This window comes from Equus caballus, chromosome 24 (assembly GCF_041296265.1).
Source record: "Equus caballus isolate H_3958 breed thoroughbred chromosome 24, TB-T2T, whole genome shotgun sequence".
NCBI classification, from domain to species: domain Eukaryota; kingdom Metazoa; phylum Chordata; class Mammalia; order Perissodactyla; family Equidae; genus Equus; species Equus caballus.
The window spans coordinates 42,379,630-42,402,790 of record NC_091707.1 but is presented as its reverse complement, the minus strand read 5'-3'; the positions used below and the strand labels follow the sequence as shown (position 1 = coordinate 42,402,790).

Genomic DNA, 23,161 nt, shown 5'->3' with positions numbered 1-23,161 from the left:
CTTGGAACATTCTGAGGTTATAACACTGGGTATTCTTTTAGTGGGAGAGCCTTATAAAAACGCATGGTTCCCAAAGCCTGGGGCTTTTAGCTGGTCACGAACTCAATACGAGCCAATCATTTGTTCAGGAAAGACCATGGGCTTTGGGAGTGATGCTGGCCACATTCTGCCAGTAAACCCACTGTATATTAGATACCTGTATTAGGTGCAGAATTAGACATTGAGTTAAGTCTCTTTCATTAATGAATCTCATTAAAAAGTCACAAGAACCAATTTTTTTTTAATTGATGAGGACACTAAGTTTGACAAGGCAAGTTCAGCTAATACCAAGCAGGAGGAGAAAATGTCTGATTTCAAATCACTCAAGCTTAAGGTTATTTCCTTTCCTTGTTTGAAGGAAAATCAGGAAATTAGATTGACCAGTGAGATGAATTGTGCAAGTGCAGTGAATTGATAAAGTATTTTTTTTTACAAAAGTATCTTTCTTCTAAAAAACAAAATCCAGCTAATCTAAAAGGATGCAGAATCACTTTAAGAGTATTAATAAAAGCTTACTTTTATTGAACTCTTACTTAATATCAGGCAAGGGACTGAATGGCAGGCAATCTTCTGAAGAGTACTATAATAAGCATCTTTTTTTCCTATTTCACTGAGAAACAGATGCAAGCAATATTCCTGCAGTTGTATCTACCTGCCTCCTCATGTTGGCATCAAATACCGCTTTCCCTCCTATTACAATGAAGAACTGGCCATGAACCTATCTATCTTGGATCAACTCCTTCACTTGTGGATTAGATCTTATTCCACCCACCTATTCAAAAACACTGCTTCTGCTAATGTCCACTCTCTCTTCTGCAGTGTTTATTTTTCCCTCTTCACTGGATCATTCATATTAGCGAAAATGTAAACCGTATGTTCTCCCATCTTAACAAACAAATATCTCTTTTGATTCCACTGCCCCCATCAACTTACTCTGTTCCACACAGAGAAAAACTGTTTGGAGAGTTGTCTATGCTCTCTGTGTACCATTCCTTGCCTCTGATTTCTCCCTCTCAAACCCCCCCACCTCTAGTCAGTGACTGGTGCCCCTACTATACCACCAAACTACTCTTGCAAAGGTCGCTTCTGACTTGGGCGATCATACAGTTTATCACCCAAACTGAGACACCTTTGAGAGTGAAAAGAGTGCCGTTAACAACTACATCAGGATAATAGGCAAAAACCTGGGTGGTCCATGGGCAAACCCTGTGTCTTAGACAGGGTTCTATAGAAGTAGACGCTGTAATGGAGAGTTCCATGCAGAAGGTTCATGGGGCAGCATTCCAAGAGGCACAACTGGAAGAAAGTGAGGAAGGCAAGATTAGGCAGAGGTGGAAGCTGACTCACCATGTGCCTACAAGTGAGGCTCAGCCCATCCTATGGGAGAGCTCTGAAGCCATGTTGGACCTTCATAGTGATGTTAAATTGAGGTAAGTTGGCTAACATTTGTGTCCCTGCGTCAGCCGTGGGCTGCCTATTGGGAGCTAGGGATTGTAACTTTGGGTGAGGAAGTTTCTTGTAGACGAGGGCAATTCCAGTGAGAGATACAGATGCAAGCCACAAGCAGCTGATATTCCCAATGGCTGGGGACACCTATGTCAGCCCTGAAAAGGGGGCATCTGGGGGGCATACTTTATTATCTATTACACTAAAATGTAGGGTCCTTCTACCAATGTCTGTCATGTGACTGAACACAATGATCAAGTGTCAGTTCTCACCTTAATAGGTGACATAGGCGATCTGTCCCTCTTCCTTGACATATGTTGACTTCTTCTCGTCTGGATATCACCTTGTCCTGGTGTTCCCATTCTCTCACTGGTCTCTTTTCAGCCTCCTAGTCTTGTGCCTCTTAATTTCTTTGATTAGTGACCCCTGAGCTCTGTCTTCTCTCACTATCCTAACTCCCCAGGTCAGGGTCTGCAAATTATTATTCAAAGGACAAATCCTGATTGTCTGTTGTGGTAAATCAAGTTTTCCTGGAACACAGTCACACTCATTCCTGTTGTCTATGGTTGCTTTTATGTTATAACCACAAAGTGCATAGTTGTGACAGAGAACGATGGCCCACAAAGTCAAAAATATTTCCTATCTCGTCCTTTGCAGGAAAGGTTTGGCCACCCTTACTCTAGGGGATCTGATTTCATGTCTAAGAAGAGAGCATCTCCTTCAGGTCTTTGCAGACATCATCTCTAGAGTGAGGTTCTTTCTGCCTTCACCACCTACAAACACCTCACATATTCTCTATACCTCTTCCTCATTTTAATTTTTCTTCCTTGTCACTATCTGTGTTAGTCAGAGTTCTCCAGAAAAACAGAACCAGTAGGATGTGTACATATAAAGAGAGAGATTCATTTCGAGGAATTCACTTATGTAATTATGGAGCCTGGTACGCCCAAACTCTTCAGGGTGGGCTGGCAGCCTGGAGATCTAGGGAAGAACCCATCTTGTAGTTCAAGTCCAAAGCTCACCTGCTGCAGTATTCCTTCCTGCTTGAGGGAACTCAGTCTTTTGTTCTATTACATCTTCAACTGATTGGATAAGGCCCACCCACATTATGGAGGATGATCTGATTTATTGATTCAGTCCACTGATCGAAATGTTAATTTCATCCAAAAATGTCCTCGCAGAAACATCCACAGTAATGTTTGACCAAATATCTGGACACCGTGGCTCAGCCAAGCTGACACATATATTAACCATCACACCACCTAATGTACTTGTATATTTTATTGTGTTCTCCTACCCCAACTTAATAACGAGCTCCACGTGGAAGGGATTTTTGTTTGTTTTGTTGATGCCACACATCCCGAGTTCATAAAGCAGTTGCCCAGTCATAGCTGGTGTTTAATATATATCTGTCTGTTGAATGAATGGTTTTTGATACCATATACGTAACTCTCAAGTGTCTATCTTTGGCCTAGATCTTGTTTGGAACTTCTAGCAAGTATATCCAGTTACCTCACAGGCATCTCCACTTGGATTTATAAGGAATTTCAATATAATGTGTCAAAATGCAACCGACGACTTTCTCCCTGACACCGCCCCCATCTCCTTCAGTGAGTCCTTCCCTGACCCGCAGCCCCCGCCCCGTTTAAAACAGCACAGCCTCTTTCCCTCCCTCCTTCTTTATTTCTCTCAACCATACTTATCACTGTCTAATGTACTATCTATTATACTAGTTTATTTATTTGTAACCAGTAACCGTCCCATGACGAAAGTTACTTGAAGGAACAAATTTCTTTCTTTTTTTTATATTTTATTGTTTGCCTTAAGTTTGCTTTTTTTAAAAATTGTTTATTTTTTTTAATTGCAGTAACATTGGATTACAACATTATGTAGCTTTCAGATGTACATCGTAATATATTTCGAATTCTGTGTAGATTACATCATGTTCACCGCCCAAAAACCAATTATAGTCCATCCCCTCACATGTGAGCCTAATCACCCCTTTTGCCCTCCCCCCACTTTCCCTACGGTAACCACCAACCCAGTCTCCAATGCTATGTGTTTGTTTGTTGTTGTTTTTATCTTCTACTTATGAGTGAGATCATATGGTATTTGACTTTCTCCCTCTGACTTATTTCGCTCAGCATAATACCCTCAAGGACCATCCATGTTGTCACAAATGGCCGGATTTCATCATTTCTTATGGCTGAGTAGTATTCCATTGTGTATATATACCACATCTTCTTTATTCATTCATCCCAGATTTCTTTCTTTTACTTTCCTTTTTTTAAAAAACTGTTTTACAGAGGCTGACCCGGTGGCTCAGCAGTTAAGTTCACGCAGTGGCCCAGGGTTTGCCAGTTTGGAGCGGGGCAGGGACCTATGCAACGCTTATCAAGCCATGCTGTCGAAGGCGTCCCACATATAAAATAGAGGAAGAGGGAACAGATGTTAGCTCAGGGCCACTCTTCCTTAGCAAAAAGAGGAAGATTGGCAGCGAATGTTAGCTCAGGGCTAATCTTCCTCAAAAAGAAAAAAAAATAAAAAGATAACACTGTTTTACGCTTTCTTGCTATATCCCCAGTCTCTGAAACAGTGCTTGGTGTATTTTATGTAAGCATATCTCAAATCTCAATATAGAAAATGAACAAAAAAGTTGCTACTCTAGTTAAAGAGAATGTAAATGCATAGAAATAATGCCACAAAGCCACCTACCTGTCCCAGAAGCATCTCTGCAGAAGTGAGCACATCCTAGAATATTCTAATCCACAAGCCTGTTAGAAGTCCCACCGCTCATTATATAAAGCACATTAAAATGCACCCACATTACAAGTTAAACATAAGTCTTTGCTCTAAAATTTGGCTTTGAATTAAATTGGCTATGAGTAACTGCTTAACGTTGATTCTGACTTCATATCAATCATTGCCTGTTTTCTGAAAAACTTTCAAGAAGGAGAAAATTCTAACCTATAAACTGTTTTCAATTATGACAATATGTTCACAGATACTAAATCCAACACTTAATATGGTTGGAAAAAATGCCATAAAGTAGATAATAAATGATAAATGAAATATTTGTTAATGCCAAACCAATTTTATAATTTCTGTATTTTTGAGCCAATACATTTCTTTTTTGGAATTTTTTGTTGGCCTCTGGCAGTTAGATTCAAAAGAGCCTGTCCAGAACCAGAATGTGTTTTATTTATTTATTTTTCTTTTGGTAAGGGAGATTGGCCCTGAGCTGACATCTGTTGCCAATCTTCCTCCATTTGCTTGAGGAAGATTGTCCCTGAGATAACAACCCTGCCAATCTTCTTCTACTTTATATGTGGGATGCCCCCACAGTGTGGCTTGTTGAGCGGTGTATATTTTCACGCCTGGGATCTGAAGCTTCGAATCCTGGGCGGCAAAAGTAGAGAGCACAAACTTAACCACTAAGCCATTGACCTGGCCACACAAGGTGTTTTAAAATCCACTTGTGTCAGGAGTCTGAGGAAGTCATTTGGAGTCAGTGTGCAGAGGCCCTTTAATACCACGCGTCAACGATTAAACTTGCTGGTAAAGGCAGTTGGGGGCTGTGGCAGCCTCTGGTGTGCACCACTCAGATTTCCCTTCAAGAGAGAACTTGCCTTGTAGGCTGACAGCCTGCAGCTGTGGGCTCTGCCTCAGCTTTAGAGCTGAGGCCGTGCTCTTCCTGAATAGCTCCCGGACCGTGACTACATGTGGTGGTAACACTGGGCCTGTGTCATTTCTGCCTAAAGTGGACTCCTCCAACACAGGATCCTTGGGCCAGAGACAGCATTGGTCTGGCTGGGACTTTCTCATAGATGCACTGCAGTCAGAGGACGCTTCTAACCAACCCTCCTTCCTTCCTCCTCTTTTTCCACAGATGTCAGACCTGTAATGGTCTGAAGGTCTTCTTGCTACCTCTGCTCTGCTCTCTCCCTCTTTATTTTTCACAGACGTTGCCCTCAATACATTTCCTGTGCTTCTCTGTCTTGACATCTGCTTCCTGTAGGACCCAAATGTCAGAGGGGCATAATCTAAGGTACTTCGCCTGACTTTTAAAATCATCATAAACTAGATCAATAATGCCTAGTCCAACTGGTTCCCCAGTGTTTCCCACACGGCCCTCCTCTGCAGGCAGGCAGACTCCAGCATATGCTGGTGATGCTGCCTCTAACATAGTCTCCACTTATCTAGGCCTGGGCTCATATGCTGTTTTCTGTGCTCCATGATTCCATGCATCCAAATCCTCGTATCTCAAAATTCAGTTTAATGCCGTAACCCCAGACTTTGTGAATCTCCAAAATTCTACTGCATTTAGAGGAAAAATCTCATAGTCCATCCCTTACATATTTTGTTTATCTATTTAATTTTAATATTCTTGAGGTCAACTAATAAACTTTATAGCCCTTTTCTCTCTCATCAGCTAGTAGACTTTTAAAAATAGTAGATTCTTGGGGGGCCGGCCCCATGGCCAAGTGGTTGAGTTCACGCGTTCTGCTGCAGGCGACCCAGTGTTTCATCGGTTCGAATCCTGGGCGTGGCCATTGAGCCATGCTGGCGCAGCGTCCCACATGCCAAAACTAGAAGGACCCACAGCTAAGAATATACAACTATGTACCGGGGGGCTTTGGGGAAAAAAAGGAAAAAAAATAAAATCTAAAAGTAGTAGATTCTTTAAAATCTTTTGTTTTGGAACATAGTAGAGTCTTAAAAATTTTTTTGTTGATGGATTCAGATGTATGCACCAAAGACTGAAATGCTTTGGAAATAACTGAAACAGCTAAAGTCTAATAGCAGCTACTATCAGGTATTAAAGAAAAGAGCTGGACCTCAGAGCCTGTGGGGAAGTAGTCGTGTTTCTAACTAAATTTCAAACTTGTTAGGAGGTTGTACTGTGATTCAGTGATAAGAAGTCTGGACACTCGGAGGGAGCATAATACAGAAGTGGCTTTATCATATAAATCACATAAGATATATATTAAAAATTCGCATACAACCTTGACCAAAGCAGTTTTATTAACTCCTCTGCTAATGCAAACCACTTTCTCGGGGAAGGGAGAAACAAAAATACTCTTTGCCTTCTCTTTTTCCAAAGTCACGATTTATTTAATGAGTCTGAAACGGGATCTTTTTCAGGAAGTAATCCTGACAAACATATGCTTATCTCCTTTTGACAGCAACAATAAACTGAGATTCAAGAAAGCAGGGGACAGGAAGAAAAGAGGTTTGTGAGGTAGGTGTGTGGGTGGCTATGCAAACCTGGGTCTACGAGCTTCCACCATGAACAAGAACCGGCTTCGTGGGAGAAAGCAGAATGTATCACCGCCGACAAATATGGAGGATCTTTTGAGTCCTATTTGCCCTCTGGAGGGCATGCGACTCAACGAGACAGCACTGGGAAAGAAAACAGACAGTGTTTGAAAACCTAGCACCCAGCATCCTGAGAGCCAGTTCCTCTCCTGGAAACTGAGGAGGCAGGGGTCAGGAAACTTGGAGCCTTGAGGTCCCTCAGGTAAAGAGAGATCAAGACACAGGAAGAGCACAAATAAATTTCAGGATAATAGTTTAGGTGTTTCACTTCCGGATGGTTGGTTGCTCTTCTCTTTTGAATCAGGAACAATGAACCAATAGAAAACTCTTTATGAAAGAGAAAGTTCTGCCCACTTTTATAATTGTAATACTGCACTGATTCATAAAATTTAGTATATCATTTCTTTTCAGAGTCAATTTGAAGGTCACTATAATCTTTCTGTGTGGCAAAGCCGGTTAAGTGGCAATAAGGATGAGAGTCACTCCCTACTACACTCATTTTGTTATGCGATCCTTTTGCTACATATTTTCAAAACCTACTAATGACAAGGATCTGCTTCCAAAACAGAATGATTTAATTTAATGTGAATTTCTGTCAAAAACAAGTTACAGAATGACTTTTTAGTATGACCTTATTTACATAAATGTGTATAAATCTCATCATCCAAATACTTTATTTTTATGTTTTCAAAAAGAAGTGGAACTTTTTGACTTTTGACTGTAATCTCTTGGTGACTCAATTCATAGTACTAACACCCTAGTCCTGGTTCAAGTCCCTCTGATTTACCCACATGGCATTCATTAATTCAGGGATTAGTTTCAGGTCGGAATAAGAGAATTTGAGCTACATCTTTATGATCTCTGCGATGACGGATGCTGTTTATTTTGAAATCACTGTCATGGTTTATGTGAAACATATTGGTGAGGAGTAGAGACTTTCCCATTATCTCCAAGGAGGAGTTCACATCCCTCCATTGTAGAGAGTGGAAATGAAAGCATTCTTATCATTCACAAAAGTTTTTCTTTTAGTAACTGTTCTGCATAAGCAGGGAAAGAAACATTAAGCAAACTTTCTTACTGCATCTGGTAAGAAAGAAACTGGTTATGTCTGTTGTTTTGCTTTATTAGAACTTATGTTGAGGGCCGGCCTGGTGGTGCAGTGGTTAAGTTCGCACGTTCCGCTTCTCGGTGGCCTGGGGTTCGCCGGTTCTGATCCTGGGTGCGGACATGGCACCGCTTGACAAAAGCCATGCTGTGGTAGGCGTCCCACGTATAAAGTAGAGGAAGATGGGCATGAATGTTAGCTCAGGGCCAGTCTTCCTCAGCAAAAAGAGGAAGATTGGCAGTAGTTAGCTCAGGGCTAATCTTCCTCAAAAAAAAAAGAAATTATGCTGATTGGAATAGATCCCTCCTGGACCCCATGAGTCGTAGATTTTTGCTGTTTTATGCATATCCTTAAATTTACAGTGCCACACTAAATTTCTAAGTGTTTGAAGCCTAAATTTGAATCAATATCACTGATGTTAGTATTTCAGAATAAATAATCAATTAGGTATCTGAAAATATGGCAGAAAATCAAAAAAGAATGTTTAAAATCACGAGAGGTTCCTATAAAATGTCATGCTTAGGTAACAAATATAATGCAAGATAATTCAAACTATGTGAAATCTTTAAGAAATATATCCTAGGTGATGACTGAGAAGTATTTTACTGTAGTAATTGATGAACATTTTTCTGTACACTTGACTTTAAAATAAAACAAAAACGTCACTGTTTAAACGACATCTTTGAAAACACAAGCCTTTTGGGAACTTTAACAAAGCAAGTAAGTTTTACTGAGCAAATATTATGCCTATAATAACAAGGAGGCAACACAAATTTAAATTGAGGCCAAAATAAAAAGGAATTAAGTTTTCTAGAATATTCATATCCTAGAGGTAGGGATAGTTAACTCTTAGTGTACGGCTTCTGGAGACAGAAAACAACAGCTAGTGGGTGACATGCTACCTGAGGGTCATGGCACCCTTCTGCTCTGAGCAAACTGCATAGTTCCCAAAGCCTCCGCCAGAAGCTGAGCCATGCTGGAGGCTGACTCAAATAGCACTTGCAGAAATTTGATATATCTGCCAAAGCAAGCTGTCAGTTAGCATTTATGAGAATCACACACATATTACCTCTACGGTACCCCATCCCCCTAAGAGGTGTTAATCCACTCAGACTATCGGGTAGGACAATTCAACTACTCTTCAGTAAGGGAGATTAATCTTTTAATTCTTTCTAAATGATTCACCAATCTGGCTTTGATAATTCTAGTTTAATAGACATAGCTGGCTTAACAATCATTTCTCTTCCAGTTATTATTAAACATGTGACTTAAACTTGACTGCACAGTCACCTCCTTGCCTCAAGGGCAAGTCTGGGAGATGAAGTGAGGCTGAGAAGAGTGTGCAGAGGGAGGACAGGGTGAGAAAAAGACATCTCCCAGGGGTTCTTAAAATTTAGTGTGAATCAGAGTACCCCTGGGGTGCATACAACTGCAGAATCTGGAATCCGACATCCCATAATTCTGGTTCAGAAGGTCAAGGGTAGGATTAGGTTTAGGAATCAGAATATCTAACAAGGACTTTTGATAATTCTGATGCCAGGGGTCTGAGGACATACCTTGAAGAGTTCAGCTTTGTGTAAATGAAGGTTTTGATCTTTTACCTAACCTCAGCTTCCTTTTAAAAATAACCTTTGAGTTAGAGGAGCTATAAAGCGATCATCGTGTTCTTGAAGACAGTGGGTAGTTGACTCATCTTCTGTCCCATGGGCACTAACTGACATTTATCCTCAGCAGTCACTTTCACAGCACACACATTTTTTAATAATAGCACACTCTGCGGTTATCAGCTTCATAAATGGAAATATACACAGCAGTGGTGGCCTTTTATTTATAAACTCATTTCAAAGAGAAGTCAGAGCAGTTAGCTGTGTGCTGTCTGTTTACTAAACAGAGTTTAAGCCATGGGCGTAGACAGAAGAGATCCTTTCAGCTTAATATCTACCAGATGATTAAAAAAGTTTCCAGTAACTTCCTGCCCTCAACCTACCCAGTAAAGCAGCAATATCTGCAAAATAGTTAGGGTACAGTGTGTGCTTAATTTGTTCCAAACATTGCAAGATTTTCACATTAACATTAATGGCTTGCTTATAGGAGAACCCTAGAGGCCACATTAAATAATCGGAGGCTCAAAAGTTGTAGCTAAAAAGGAAGTGTTAAAAAAAATTGCACATACTGTTTGGGTGTGCTCGACCAAAAGATTGAGGTTCAATGTTCACATTGTTCTCTCCAGACAGTACTAATTTGTTTCCAATTAAAAGAAAATGGATTGCAAATGACTTCACAGAGCAGTCTGACCAAGGGAATAAGGCCTAGCTTCTAATGTTGCCTCAGGAGCAGTGTTTCTGCCGCAGGGCACAAATCTAGATTTCATTGAACAGAGTCACTGTGTCTAAAGAGAAGAGTTTGGTTGTTCTGGTGCTGGAATTTATTGTGCTGTTTAAGCTAATTAGTGTCCTCTATTCAGGTAGTTTGCAGAAGCATACTGGTCTTTATGGAGGGGAGAGATTAATAAACTTGCATCACATTCATTTTGAGTAATTGTTAATGATTACCCTCATTTTTAATAATGTAAAGCTTTTTCCCCCTTGTCATGAGAGGGTAATTGTTTCCTTATGATCCTCATGTCTTTGATATCTGGACAATGAGGTATGAGGCAGGCATCTTGTGAAGTAAGGGAGACGGAGAAAGGAAGTGTTCTCATTGGTATAATAAAAGACACTGAAGATTTGTGACCCCCTCCAACTTCTGACAAGCTAAGGCTGGGAAATGCTTCTCATTCCTACATTCCCATTAGAGTCCAGGAAGCAAGAGAAATGAGGATGTTACCATAAGGAAAGGGAAATACTCTTGCCATTGAAAAAATTAAGACATATACCAAAGCTTAGCTCACATACATGCTCTTCACCTCCCTTCCATAGCTGGGAGGACTGGGACGTTGATAATTGCTAATTAGAAGCACAGAATTCCTACGTACATTCTCTAGAGAGAATCTGGATCTCCAAGGTATGATTGTGTCTGTGTGGACTTAGCCCTATGCATTGAAAACTACGGGTCAAAGTAACGTCTTTAAAATAAGAAGTGAATTGTTTCTAGTAAGAATAATCCATTGAACTGGGTCAAATATTGGAATAGAATGAACTCAAACAGCTGTTCCCCTGAGTTCTGGTGCCTAACAGTGAGGACTGTGCTTATATCAAGAGAAACAAATCTCAACTCAAGAGATTATTGGAACAAAAGAGATTGTTGGGGAGAAAGAGAAAGAGAGCTCTGACTTGTCCAAATCTCATTGAATAAGGATCTTCATCTCCTGAATCTTTAAAGATAGTAGAAACTAACATACACTGAGCAACCACATAGATATCTCATTATTCTTTTAAAGCATATCTCTAAAAGTTAAATTGTGTTAAGAAAAATTATCTAAAAGTTGGAAATAAGGCAAAAGGTGGCTGGCATATCCTTTCAATGTTATATAGGAGAATGGACTCCCTCAAGGCCCTGTTTATTATTGTTTAAAATCTCAATTTAGTGAGATTACATATTAACATGTGGATTTTTATCTAGTAGAGATGCAAAGAATTTTTGTCTGGTAAAAAGTTAATCCCAAAGTTAGAGTTTATTGCCCTATAAGATAATTACAAATTTTGTATCTAATCTAGTAATCTATCCTAACTTTCCCTTATTAAATTGACTATAAATACCTAGATCCACAAATATTCTTTAAACTGATCTTAATACTGGTTCCACCATTAACTAAAGAGTTGAATAAAATCTTTGATAAGCTTTCATGGTTCATTTTACTCTTGCATGAGAGTTATGATTTTACCCTTTGGACAATTAGGCTTTAGAAATAAATAAAATGCATTTATAATATAGACACTGGTAAAGTATAAACTAATCCTAGTGTGCAAATGCTTTTTAGAAGTTAGTTTCACACTAAAATTTCCCTGACTAGGGAAAATGGACTTTCTCTGTCTCTATGGAAAAATGGACATCTTTCTCTTTGAAGAAAATCGACTTCTTACTGTTGTCCAACAATCTCGGTTCTTTTGTGCCTGTGGGATCTTTGAATTTATTGTTCCCTTTCCTGGACTGTTCTGCCGTCAAATGCACACACGACTTACTCTCTCATTTCTTTCAGGTCTCTACTAACACACCATCTTCTTGCCGGTTCAGTCTGAACTAAGTTTTTCCCCATCACTTAACAATTTATTTTCTTCATAGCACTATCCCTTGACTTGTATCTATTTGTTTATTGTCTGTATTCCTCCATTAGAATATAAACTTTATGAAACCAAGAACGTTACATATCTATTGAAGATTTAGATTGTTGTCTGTATTGGTTTTCCAGGTATAAAAAAAATTATATTATTTGTCACAATACATATACACAGCTAGTAGGAAGGCAGATAGGAGACCTTATCAGCAACACAACACATCTGGTTTAGATGTATAATGAACTTAAAATATAATGAACACTAGTAATAGACAGCAGTGAGCACTCACTATGTGCCAGGCAGTATTCGAAGTGCTGTATTAACTTAGTTTATTCTTATACGAATTATTGTTATCCCTATTTAATAGATGAAGCAGTGAGGCACAGGATGGTTAGGTAACTTGTGTAAGTTCACACAGGAAGAATTGGAAGAATCAAGTCTTGATGTCAGGTAAGTAAAACTAGATTTTGATATCACACAGTCATGTGTGTATCACAGTCTTGTTAATAGGATTACAAGCCCCACAAAGGCAGAGAGTTTTGTCCTTTTTTTTTTGTTTTGTTGTACTACTGTATCCCAGAGCCTAGGAGAGTATTTGTCACATAGTAGATATTCAATAATTAAGAGATGCATAAATGAATGGATTTTTGAGGGTCTAGTATGTTTCAGACGCTTTCCTTGGTGCTGGAAGGGCAGACAAGAGGCAACCTCCAAGAAGACATACAACCTAAGGAAAGTTAATAATTCCTTACAGAAAATTTAAGACATTTGAAGTGTGACACAAGCTTCAGGCTTTATACTACCCTTGATATTTTCTACACACTCATCTCAGGAATACAAATATTTTCCCTGACTCTGGAAATGTTTTGTCAGCCATGTCAAAAGGAAGAGTGATCAGGGGCTGGCCCCGTGGCCGAGTGGTTAAGTTCGCACGCTCCGCTGCAGGCGGCCCAGTGTTTCGTTGGTTCGAATCCTGGGCGCGGACGTGGCACTGCTCATCAAACCACGCTGAGGCAGCGTCCCACATGCCACAACTAGAAGGGCCCACAACGAAGAATATACAACTGTGTACTGGGCGGCTTTGGGGAAAAAAAGGAAAAAAATAAAATCTTTAAAAAAAAAAAGGAAGAGTGATCAGCTTCAGCAAGCACCCTTGGGCCCGAGAGTGAAGACTACCCTTCTGGAGATGGGGAACAGACCCCTGGGGTGTTTGAACTACAGTTTAGAGTTCAACCGCCCCTGCCTGCATCTCCCTTGCTAACGCAAACGGGGACAGAATGCCACTCCTAGTTGGGCAAGTACTACAGCAACTTAAATAAGGTGTTACCGCCTCACCTTCTACATTTTCCCTGGCCTGACTCAGTCCATAACTGAATCAATTTATCTAATAATTTTATATGTGATAGAGGTAGGTATAATAATGCAGTTTTAAAATAGGGATGTAGGAGTGAAGTAACTTCCCTCGGGCTGCCAATTCTGCAGTAAAAGCCAAATCAAGCTTATGGGGCTGGCCTGGTGGTATAGTGGTTAAGTTCACATCACTTCAGCAGTCCTGGGTTCACTGATTCTGACCTTGGGCACAGACCTACACATCACTTATAAAACCATGCTGTGGTGGCATCCCACATAGAAGAACTAGAAGGACTTATAAGTAGAATGGACAACTACATACTAGGGCTTTGGGGAGAAAAAAAAGGAAAATTGGCAACAGATGTTTGCTCAGGGGCCAATCTTCCTTACCAAAAAAAAAAAAAAAAAAAGCATAAAAGGACAAATATTAAAAAAATAATCATACCTCAGAATTTCTCAGTTTTAAACTTATTTTCTATAGAGAAATTACCATGATGATGCCTTAAAACAAGAAGGCTACCAGCAGTGTGGTTAAAGGTTTAGCATTAGTGGAGTTGTTGTTTTAAAAACTTGTAAAAGGAACACAATTTTCTACATTCTGTTGAAGTAATAGACAGTTCTTGCAACAGGTGGCCCAGGGAATAAATTAACACACAAAAATGAAATGAGAAAGTGGAGGACCTTCGAAAAGAATTGTAAAGAATAGTGCAAATCTGAAACATTTAAAAACGTTCAATGTACAGCTGAGACTGAAATCATGAAAAGATTTTCAAACAGATAATTTGTTATTATAGCTTGCCAAATTAGCCTTTGCTCACCTATTATCCCTGTGCAACCTATAGGAAGGCTGGTAGAATAATTAGCACCTGCATTTCTGGGTTAAAGAAAAAAACAAAAAACCTTCAATCATCTGATTGATCATCTGGTTTATTTTCTCTTCCTTTTTTATGGTGCCTCTTTGCCCCTATGGTGCACAGTGGGGGATCGAAATGAAGCCAAATGAGAGGAAACAAACAGTCTGGGTCTCCTTTGAAATCTTAAGGAAGAGCTAGAGTAATTTACAAATGCTGGCTTGAAGATAGTAGTGTGTTTTTTTTTGGTTGCTTTTTAAATATCAATATCAGTACATTTTAATAATTTGAACTTTCACCAAAGCATTTCCATCAAGGAAAGGATCGCTTGTCAGGTTGTGAAACAGCGTTCAAATTGAGGTTAGAAAGAATAAAAGCTCTCCATTTGAGAGAAGGATGCACAACTTCTATTCTCTCCTTCAATTATTTGCACAGGAAACTGAGGTCCCGAAATGTTCATGGCTGTACTTACCTATTCTTTTGCCTTCTTAGTGGGAGAAGGAATGCTAAAAACCACATCCTTCTCTTTGCACCACACCACAATACCTGAATTTTTCATCGTGTGGCTGAAAATAAACAATGGACTATCAGGTAGGCATTTCAGACTAAAAGTACAGCCATTTAGGAGAATTCTTCTTTCTTCCTTATCTTGAAATATGTTATTATTCTTTGTGTTCTAATAGATACATTTCCAGAATTTTACATATATGTAGCTTGTGCCAAAGATCAGGGTTAAATATTGTCAAAGATAAGGTGAATGTGTTGCTTTTCATAGGTCATGATATAAACTCTAGTCATGTGTCACTTAATGACACAGATACATTCTGGGAAATATGTCATTAGACGATTCTGTCATTGTGTGAATGTCACAGAGTGTACTTTCACAAACCTAGATTGTATAGCCTACTACACACCTGGGCTATATGGTACTAGCCTTATGGAAGCACCATCATATATGGGGTCTGTCATTGAAACGCATGGCTGTAATGTCCTAGAGTCCCGTGTGTTTAACTCCCCAGGTGATAAAAGGAACCGATTTTCCTCCAGGCTGTTTTTTTTTTTTTTCCATAAGAAAGTTCCAGAAAATGTTTGAGAACCTTTCCTACTGCCAGGAAAAACTATTTTAGGCAAAAGAAAAAGAATGAGCTCTTCCTTGGGTTCAATGGATAGGGCTACTCAGCTTGGAGAAACTGAAGAAGAAACAGACAAAGGCACTCTGTTACCTAGAGTCAGATGGGGAAAAAGGACTAAAATGTAAGGAAAGGCACAAAGAAAGAGGCTGGAAGATGAAAGAAGAAATAATCTAATGTATAATATTAGAGTAGCTAAAAATAGGAAAACAAAGTATGGAAAGTATAATGGGTTAAATGGTAACTCCCCAAAAGATAGGTCCACGTTCTAATTCTCAGAACCTGTGAGTGTTATCTTATGTGGCAAAAGAGGTGGTTAAGTTAAGGATCTTGAGAGAAGGAGCTTATCTTGGATTACCTAGGTGGCCTTAAATGGAATCATATGCATCCTTACAAGAAAGACACACATCAGAGAAGACAAAGAAGAGGAAAAGACAATGTGACCACGGAGCAGAGATGGGCGTGACGTGGCCACAAGCCAAAGAATGCAGCCAGCACCAGAAGCTGGAAGAAGCAAAGAAATATTCTCCTCTGGAGCCTCTGGAGTGATTGTGGCCCTGTCTACACTTTGATTTCAGACTTCTGGCCTCTGGAACTGTGATAGAATAAATTTCTGTGGTTTCCAGCAGCCCAGTTTGTGGTAATTGGTTACAGCAGCCATAGGAAACTGAGAGACTGCAAGAAGGAACAGGTGAGAGTCTGTATTCTGCTTCTCTTCAGCCTCAGCGTGGCCACGGAGCTTTTAGATGGCATGCTCATGGAGGGAATCATGATAAAGTTGTATGTTTTAATGCATTTCCTTCTAAAAATATTGAATACCTCTGTATTCTGGGTGTGATCATTGAAAAGGAGCATATTTTTCCATCCCAAAATATGCCTCTTTGGCATGAGGATTATTTTAGGCTGACTATTTTTAAGAAACAGCAGACACAGAAGAAGTTCTGAAAACCATGCAGAAGTTACCCTTTTGCAAGAGACATTTACATTTATAAGGGAAATCTCCATTTGCAAGGATGTCTTTCTCTCTGTACCAGTAAATCTCTGGAAACTCTTATAAATGAAGAAGGCAAGGACTTAAGTCTCCATAACAACCTTACTTTAGTTTTCTGTGCTTCTCCTGGTCACCTCCCATAACTGGCTCCCCTCACCTGAGAATGTCTCCTTTTGTCTTTAGCCAAAGATGGTGTTAAAGATGGTGGTTTGGGCCATTTCAGTTTCCTGGGTATCTGCCATGTATACAGGAGGTTTACATGTTATTAAACTTCTGTTTGCTTTTCTCCTGCTAATCTGTCTTTTATTACAGGGACAGTCTCAGCCAAGAACCAAGAAGGGTACAGGGAAAATTATCTTTTCTTCCTTACCATGCTCCAAGATATTCATGTCTTCTGGTAATAGCTACAATCTAGTATGATTATAGTTTGCATATGGGTTGAATGAGTTGATGAGGAGAGTAGTAATAATAACAACAATAATAATAAACAACAATCATAATAATATTTATTGAATATCTACTGTTTCAGTCTGGTCCTAGCAGGGAAGCGAATGTATGGCAAACCATTCAAATTCAGAAACTTTAATGACAGTACTACCCACAGAGGCATGATCAGAGCTAGAGAAACACAAAAGCAAGGAAATGAGGGATGACGCTGTACCCAGAGACAACCAACCGTGGTAAGCAAGTGCTACTCCTAAGTTTGAAAGGACATGAAGAGGAAAGAGTATTGAGAAAGACCAGGACAACTGGAACCAGGGAGACAGAGCTTCTTGTAAGGGGCTAATGTAAGAAGAAAAATATTCTCCTGTGTGTCTCCTCTGCCTTCAAAACTTCTCTACAACACTGCTTCATTTCTGACACCAGATATGTGGGTTTTGCACACATCATGCTATTCTGCAACCCCAGCTGGACATTCTACAGTTTAACTCAATTCTGATACTCTCTACCTGGAGTTGATGTCAGATCCCATAGGTGAAGGGCTCAGTCCCAGAAGACTGCGTCGTTCCTCCCACTTCAGGTGCCAATGGCAAGTCCAGGTTGGTAGTTGTGCTTCTGAGTGACTGGCTATAAATCAGAGCTTTCTATGATCCCTTCTTCTGGTTCTATTAATTTGCTAGAGTGGCTCACAGTAATCAGGAAAACAGCTTGCTTACTAGATTACAGGTTTATTATAAGAGGATATAGCTCAGGAACAGCTAGATGGAAGAGATGCATAGGGCAAGGGATGGGGAAAGGGCTCGGAACCTCCATGCCCTCTCCAGGTAGTCCACTTTCCCAAATCTTCTCGTGTTCTCCAACATAGAAACTCTCTGAACCCTGTCCTTTTGGATTTTTATGGAAGCTTCCTTATATAGGCACGACTGAGTAAATCATCGGCCATTGACGACTGAGTCAGTCTCCAGCCTGTCATCCGTCCCAGATGTCAGGGGGGTGGGACTGAAAGCTCCAACCCTCTAATGACATGGCTGGGTGTCCTGGCAACCAGCCCCCATTCTTAGGTTATCGGGGGCTTTCCAAAAGTATCTCATTAACATAAAGTCAGATGTAGCTGAAAGGGTCTTGTTATGAATAACAAAAGACACCTTTATTGCTCTCATCACTTAGGAAATCCCAAGGGTTTTAGGAGCTCTGTGCCAGGAACAGGGATGAAGACCAAATACATATTTCTTATTATAAATCATGGTATCACAAGGTCATATTCTCGAGGAAATGCAGCTACTGACAGAAATGTAGCACCAAAACAGGAAGTAAGTGGAGAGGAAATATCCCAACCCCTCCCTTCCTGGCCTCTGATCAGGCCCACAAGGGAGCCTGGGAGGTGTGGTTCACAGTGGTTGGGCTCCCAGGGCATAGAGCCAGGCACAGATGGGCGGGTAGAAGGGGGTGAAAATGGAGAATTACTAGCTCATCTACTTTGAACCAGATGTGCAATAAACCCCTTAAAAGTTTTTGCTCTAGCCCTTACAATAACTCCTAAAAGATGTATTATTATTCACACATTTAACTGAATACTAAAGCTCAAAAGAGGTCATTTACCAAGGTGACCTAGTCTTCTGTGTACTCCTCCTGACTCCGTCTACTCGTCCATATTGGCCTTTTTACCCTTCAACAGGACACTCCCATCCCTGGCCCCGGCACTTACCGTTGGTTCTGAATAGCACACCTTTCCCTCAGAGTTGTGTATGGCTCACTGTTTGGCAAGCGTTGGCTCAAGGTCATTTTATCAGCCAATCTTCCCTGGCCATGCTTCACCCTAGTTTTCGTTTCTTCACAGCCCTCAACTCCACCCCACGCCTCGGGTTGTGTTTACCTAGGTGTTGTCTGTTATCCCCATAGCAACATAAGTGTCGTGAAAGTGAGACTTGCACAACGGTGTATTTCAGTGCCTGATACGCAGGAAGCATCATTGAATGATTGATTATGGGGCTGACTTGGGATTTGAACCCTATGTGTGTGACTCTGAAGCCCACTGTCTTTCTATAATCATGGGTTGGGATTCCATGGGAATGGATGTGAGTGTAACATGTGCTCTACTTCACAATTAGTGGAAATCACAGGAATAATAGCAAAATGCCATCTTTAAAGAGGGGACAGGCATCTATCATCAAGATAATATAAAAAGGAAGAGCAAGATCACTACAAATGAAAAAAGTCTGAAAAATTGACTAGAATTTTGTCTCATCAGTTCACACACACACGAACACACACACACACATCATCACCACTCCCCACAGGCTGTCCTTCCTTTTCCAGAGGAAAAGCTGACACGTGTGTACCAGCTTCCACACATTCATATCCGGACTGGGCAGATAAGCAGATGATGGCTCCACACTGTGGACCCAGATGGGGGCTTTGACACCAATCGGAGCTGTTTGCGCAGATCTTCCAGCCAGCACTGAGGTGCCTGGAGGCCTCTCCCGAAGCGCTTCTCACTTCCAGATTCACAGAAAGAGAAGCAGCCTGGAGATTTCAACCAAGTGCTGCTATAAATAACAGTATTGAGAGAAAGTGGGTTCAGGCTGCGCTGGAATCATTCTCAACTGATTGCTTGTCGTTGGAGGGTACATATTCCCCTCTTTGGCCCCTTTTTGGGGTACTTACCCTGCAAAATATCACAAAGCACATAGTAGAACTAAAAACATTTGCCAAGAAGACTTCTACCTTAAAGGGGAGGAAACTGTTTTCCTTAATCCTCTTTAAGCATGCTAAGGGTTATTAGCTTTCAAAATGATAGAGGTGGCCACTCTGGAGAGGTGGACATAGATAATTCCAGGTGCCAGCTGACCGTACAATTTGTGGAGGAAAGGGAGGGTTTTAGAGGTAAGTGGCAAAGACTTCAACTTTTTGCTATCATTTCTGTGATCCCGAATGGTCTAATAATTATATTTAATAATATTAAATAGGCAGCACCTGCATTACATGAGGTAGGGTGGGAGGGAGGAGAGGTTTTCACCTGCCTAACCTTGCTATTCCCTGAGCAGGACTCCAGTTCCTTGTCTTCCATCGTATGGAGTCATTGGCTGGACCACAATGGTCAAGTCCTGGATGTGGTGATGCTCACAGATGCTTGCCCTGCTAGAATCACTTCTCCAGAAGGCGTTTCTCCTTTCATCACATTTCTTCTGAAATATCTGTGATTACTTTCTGTTTAAAATCTCTTCCTCCTTGGGAGGCAGTTTGGCCCCCCTTTCTGGTCAAGGATGATACAGACTGGGACTCGCCTCCCTGAGCACCCTGGGGTGCAATCACTGAGCACCCTGCAGTCCATGCTAGTTCCACATTGGATGCACTGTCAACCCTCTCAATGATCCTAAGTTTGCAAGTGTAGTATTTTGGGTACCAGGAGAAGGTACCCACACCCAGCCTCAGAATATGGCGCTTCTTTTTGCTTTTTCCACCTGATTATGTGCATGCCTAGGCCAATCCTAGTGTTGGTGGTGGCCATCCCTGCTCATACTTCCTCTCTTTGCATAGGATAGAGTTTTTCACTTGTCCCCTCTTGTGGCAAATGCCTCAAGGACACCTCTTGGTCTATGTGTCCCCAAGATCTGCTTCGCCCTGTCCCTTCTGTATGTGATATTTTCAATACTGACATGGCATTTCAGGCCTCTGTGAACGATGCAGACCTGCAAATATTATCCCCATTCCTCTGCTTGCTGTTTCTTGTACCATCTAGCTCTCAAGTTTCACCTTCTTCCAAATGTAACGCTCAACTTTTCTTCTGCCCTTTTCCTCTTTTATGACTTAAACACTTACTTTTTTTTAAATGCTGCAAAACAAAAACTTTCTGTACTAAGGGAGGTCAAAGAATTAGGACAAAGACAATGTCATAACATGTTTCGTAGAGAAAAAAAGCTCCATTTAAGTAGCAATAACAATTTTACTATTATTTTAGAGGCAAAGAAATTCTAGGGTCAGTTAAATTATTGAACCATGAAAGCAGCATTGTTCAGAGGAGTGTGTGAACTCTGGACTCAGACTCCCTGCGTTTGAACCACAGGTCACCACTCACCAGCTGTTTCACTTTGGGTCATTTACTTACCTCCCTAAGATTTGGTATCTCCATGTAACAAATGGGGTGTTAATCGCTTTTTATGGCATAATATTATCTGCGAGAAGTCCATGAGTCTTTACTTAGCACAGTGCCTCATGTGCAACAGGTGCTCAAGGGGTATTAGCAGTTATTATTAAGAATTTTAGGTTTGCATTATAATTGAAATATGAACTTCAAAATAATAACTTCCGATCACATTTCTGGAAGTTGACAAACTGTGATACTGAGAATGGGTTTCATTACTGTCTTTGAATATTAAAAGCACATTTCGCGTTCAAAAATTCTAAATGTCGCTCTGAATATTATCCTTGCATTATTTCCCTTCTAAAATGTAAGTGTGCTGAGAAGAATCATACCAGTTTAAGATTCAGGCTCTGACACAAACATTCCTAATATTTCCTGATGCCACTATGCCCGCATTAAGGCTGTGAATCATGGAACGGCTTTAAAACTGGGCAGATTCTGCTAAGGATAGGGCATACATGGAAATAAAACACAATTTTTCATTCCCTACTCATTCTTAAATCCTACTAAGGTCAGTGAGAATTATGTATTATGTAAAGGAAAGAAAAAATATATTATCATTTCAGTCTACTGGTCTGTAAATTTTGCACCCTGCAATATTAGATTTCTTTCCTTTTACCGTCTTTCTCTAAGCATGTGGTAGGTGTTTAATGCATGCTCATTAAATGAATGTGTGAATACCTAATGCTGCTTAAGTGTCCTTCAGATTCTGACTGTCGCTATTTGTACCCAGTCAGTTATATGAAGGTGCCAATGAAACAAAACCATTTTTTACATCTCCTATATTTTATTTTGATTTTTGGCTTCATCTGTAGCCCATTATCCTCCTCTTTCAACACACACATACATACACACACACTTTTCAATGTAGCTGAAACGTAGCCTTGGCCCCTGGAATTGATCATAAACTCTAATCTTGGAAAATAATTGTAAATTGATATTACTACTCTGTCCTGTATCCATAGTATCAACTTTAGCATGAATTGTATGTGGCCAGGATATAATGTGTAATATTGATTTTGATTTTTTTCCCCTCCAGGCTGTGTCTTAGTTCCTGGCCTTGATCTTAAAAGTAAGATAGATGTTGGGCATTATTATCTAGCAGAAGGAGTAAAAAATCAATTTTATCTCCTGGCACTTCACTCCCTTCCCCTGCAATGGTCAGGCAGGAACGTTGGATCTGCTGTAAGCTCATGTTTACTTATTAAAGGCTGTGGGGCTGATCTTTGCTGGGAATCCACTTGTCTAGGCTCTCAGCTGTACTCATTGCATATTTTCAGATGATAAATATGCAATGAATATGGGAACCAACAAACTTGCTTTTTCACAGTAATAATAATTTCAAAAAAAAAGCATGTCTGTAAGGATGAGGTAACATTTTTCAAAAACTTTTTATTTTGAAAGAATTTTAGATTTACAGATGAGTTGTAAAGATAGTACAGACTTCCCAGCTTCCCCTAATGTTAATGTCTTGCCTAACCATGGTATGTTTCGCAAAACTAAGAAATTAATACTGGTGTAATAGGAATATCTAATCTACACACTTTTTTCAGATTTCTACAGTTTATCCACTAATATCCTTTTTCTGTTCCAGGATCCAATCCAAAATACCACATTACATTAAAAGTCTATTTTTTGAAAAACACATTTTTGAGAAACATATATTTGCTAATGGCAAGAATGTAAATGTATCTGAATCTTAAATCATAGAGATCTTTTCTGATTCTTTACAGTTTTGAAGGTTGCCAGGAAATGAAAGATGCATGGTGAGCCAATCAATAGTCTAATGGAATGGTTTCCAACTTTACTGTCAAGACACACAGGTGCACTTTAATCAGTGGAGGGATATATTCACAAGCAAAGTGCTGCTAATAATAAAGTATTGAAGTTTGTGAATGGTTTATGTATTCATGTATTGGATTGAATGAAAGGTTATTCTAATAGCAACCCTCTCACTTGCCTTGTTAAATGCTTTTTGGAGTGAAAAGAAAGAGATAGCGTTACAACTATGAGCTCAAAATTACTCCTAAACTTATTACCTGTTCTCCTTAACTGCCGCATCCCTCACTTTCTTCATCTTTGAAATGGGACATGCATCCCTCATGCCTTCTTTAATTTAATAGCAACAAAGATC

General features: G+C 40.1%; 1 long non-coding RNA gene across 1 annotated transcript; it reads left to right on the top strand.

Annotated features, from left to right (window-relative positions):
- The first annotated feature begins 1,309 nt into the window (after window positions 1–1,309).
- Window positions 1,310–22,927, top strand: LOC111771866 (uncharacterized). The gene is made up of 4 exons (XR_002805760.2): window positions 1,310–1,469; window positions 2,961–3,095; window positions 6,672–6,727; window positions 22,761–22,927. It is a non-coding gene; the product is annotated as an uncharacterized lncRNA (long non-coding RNA).
- The last annotated feature ends 234 nt before the right edge of the window (window positions 22,928–23,161 follow it).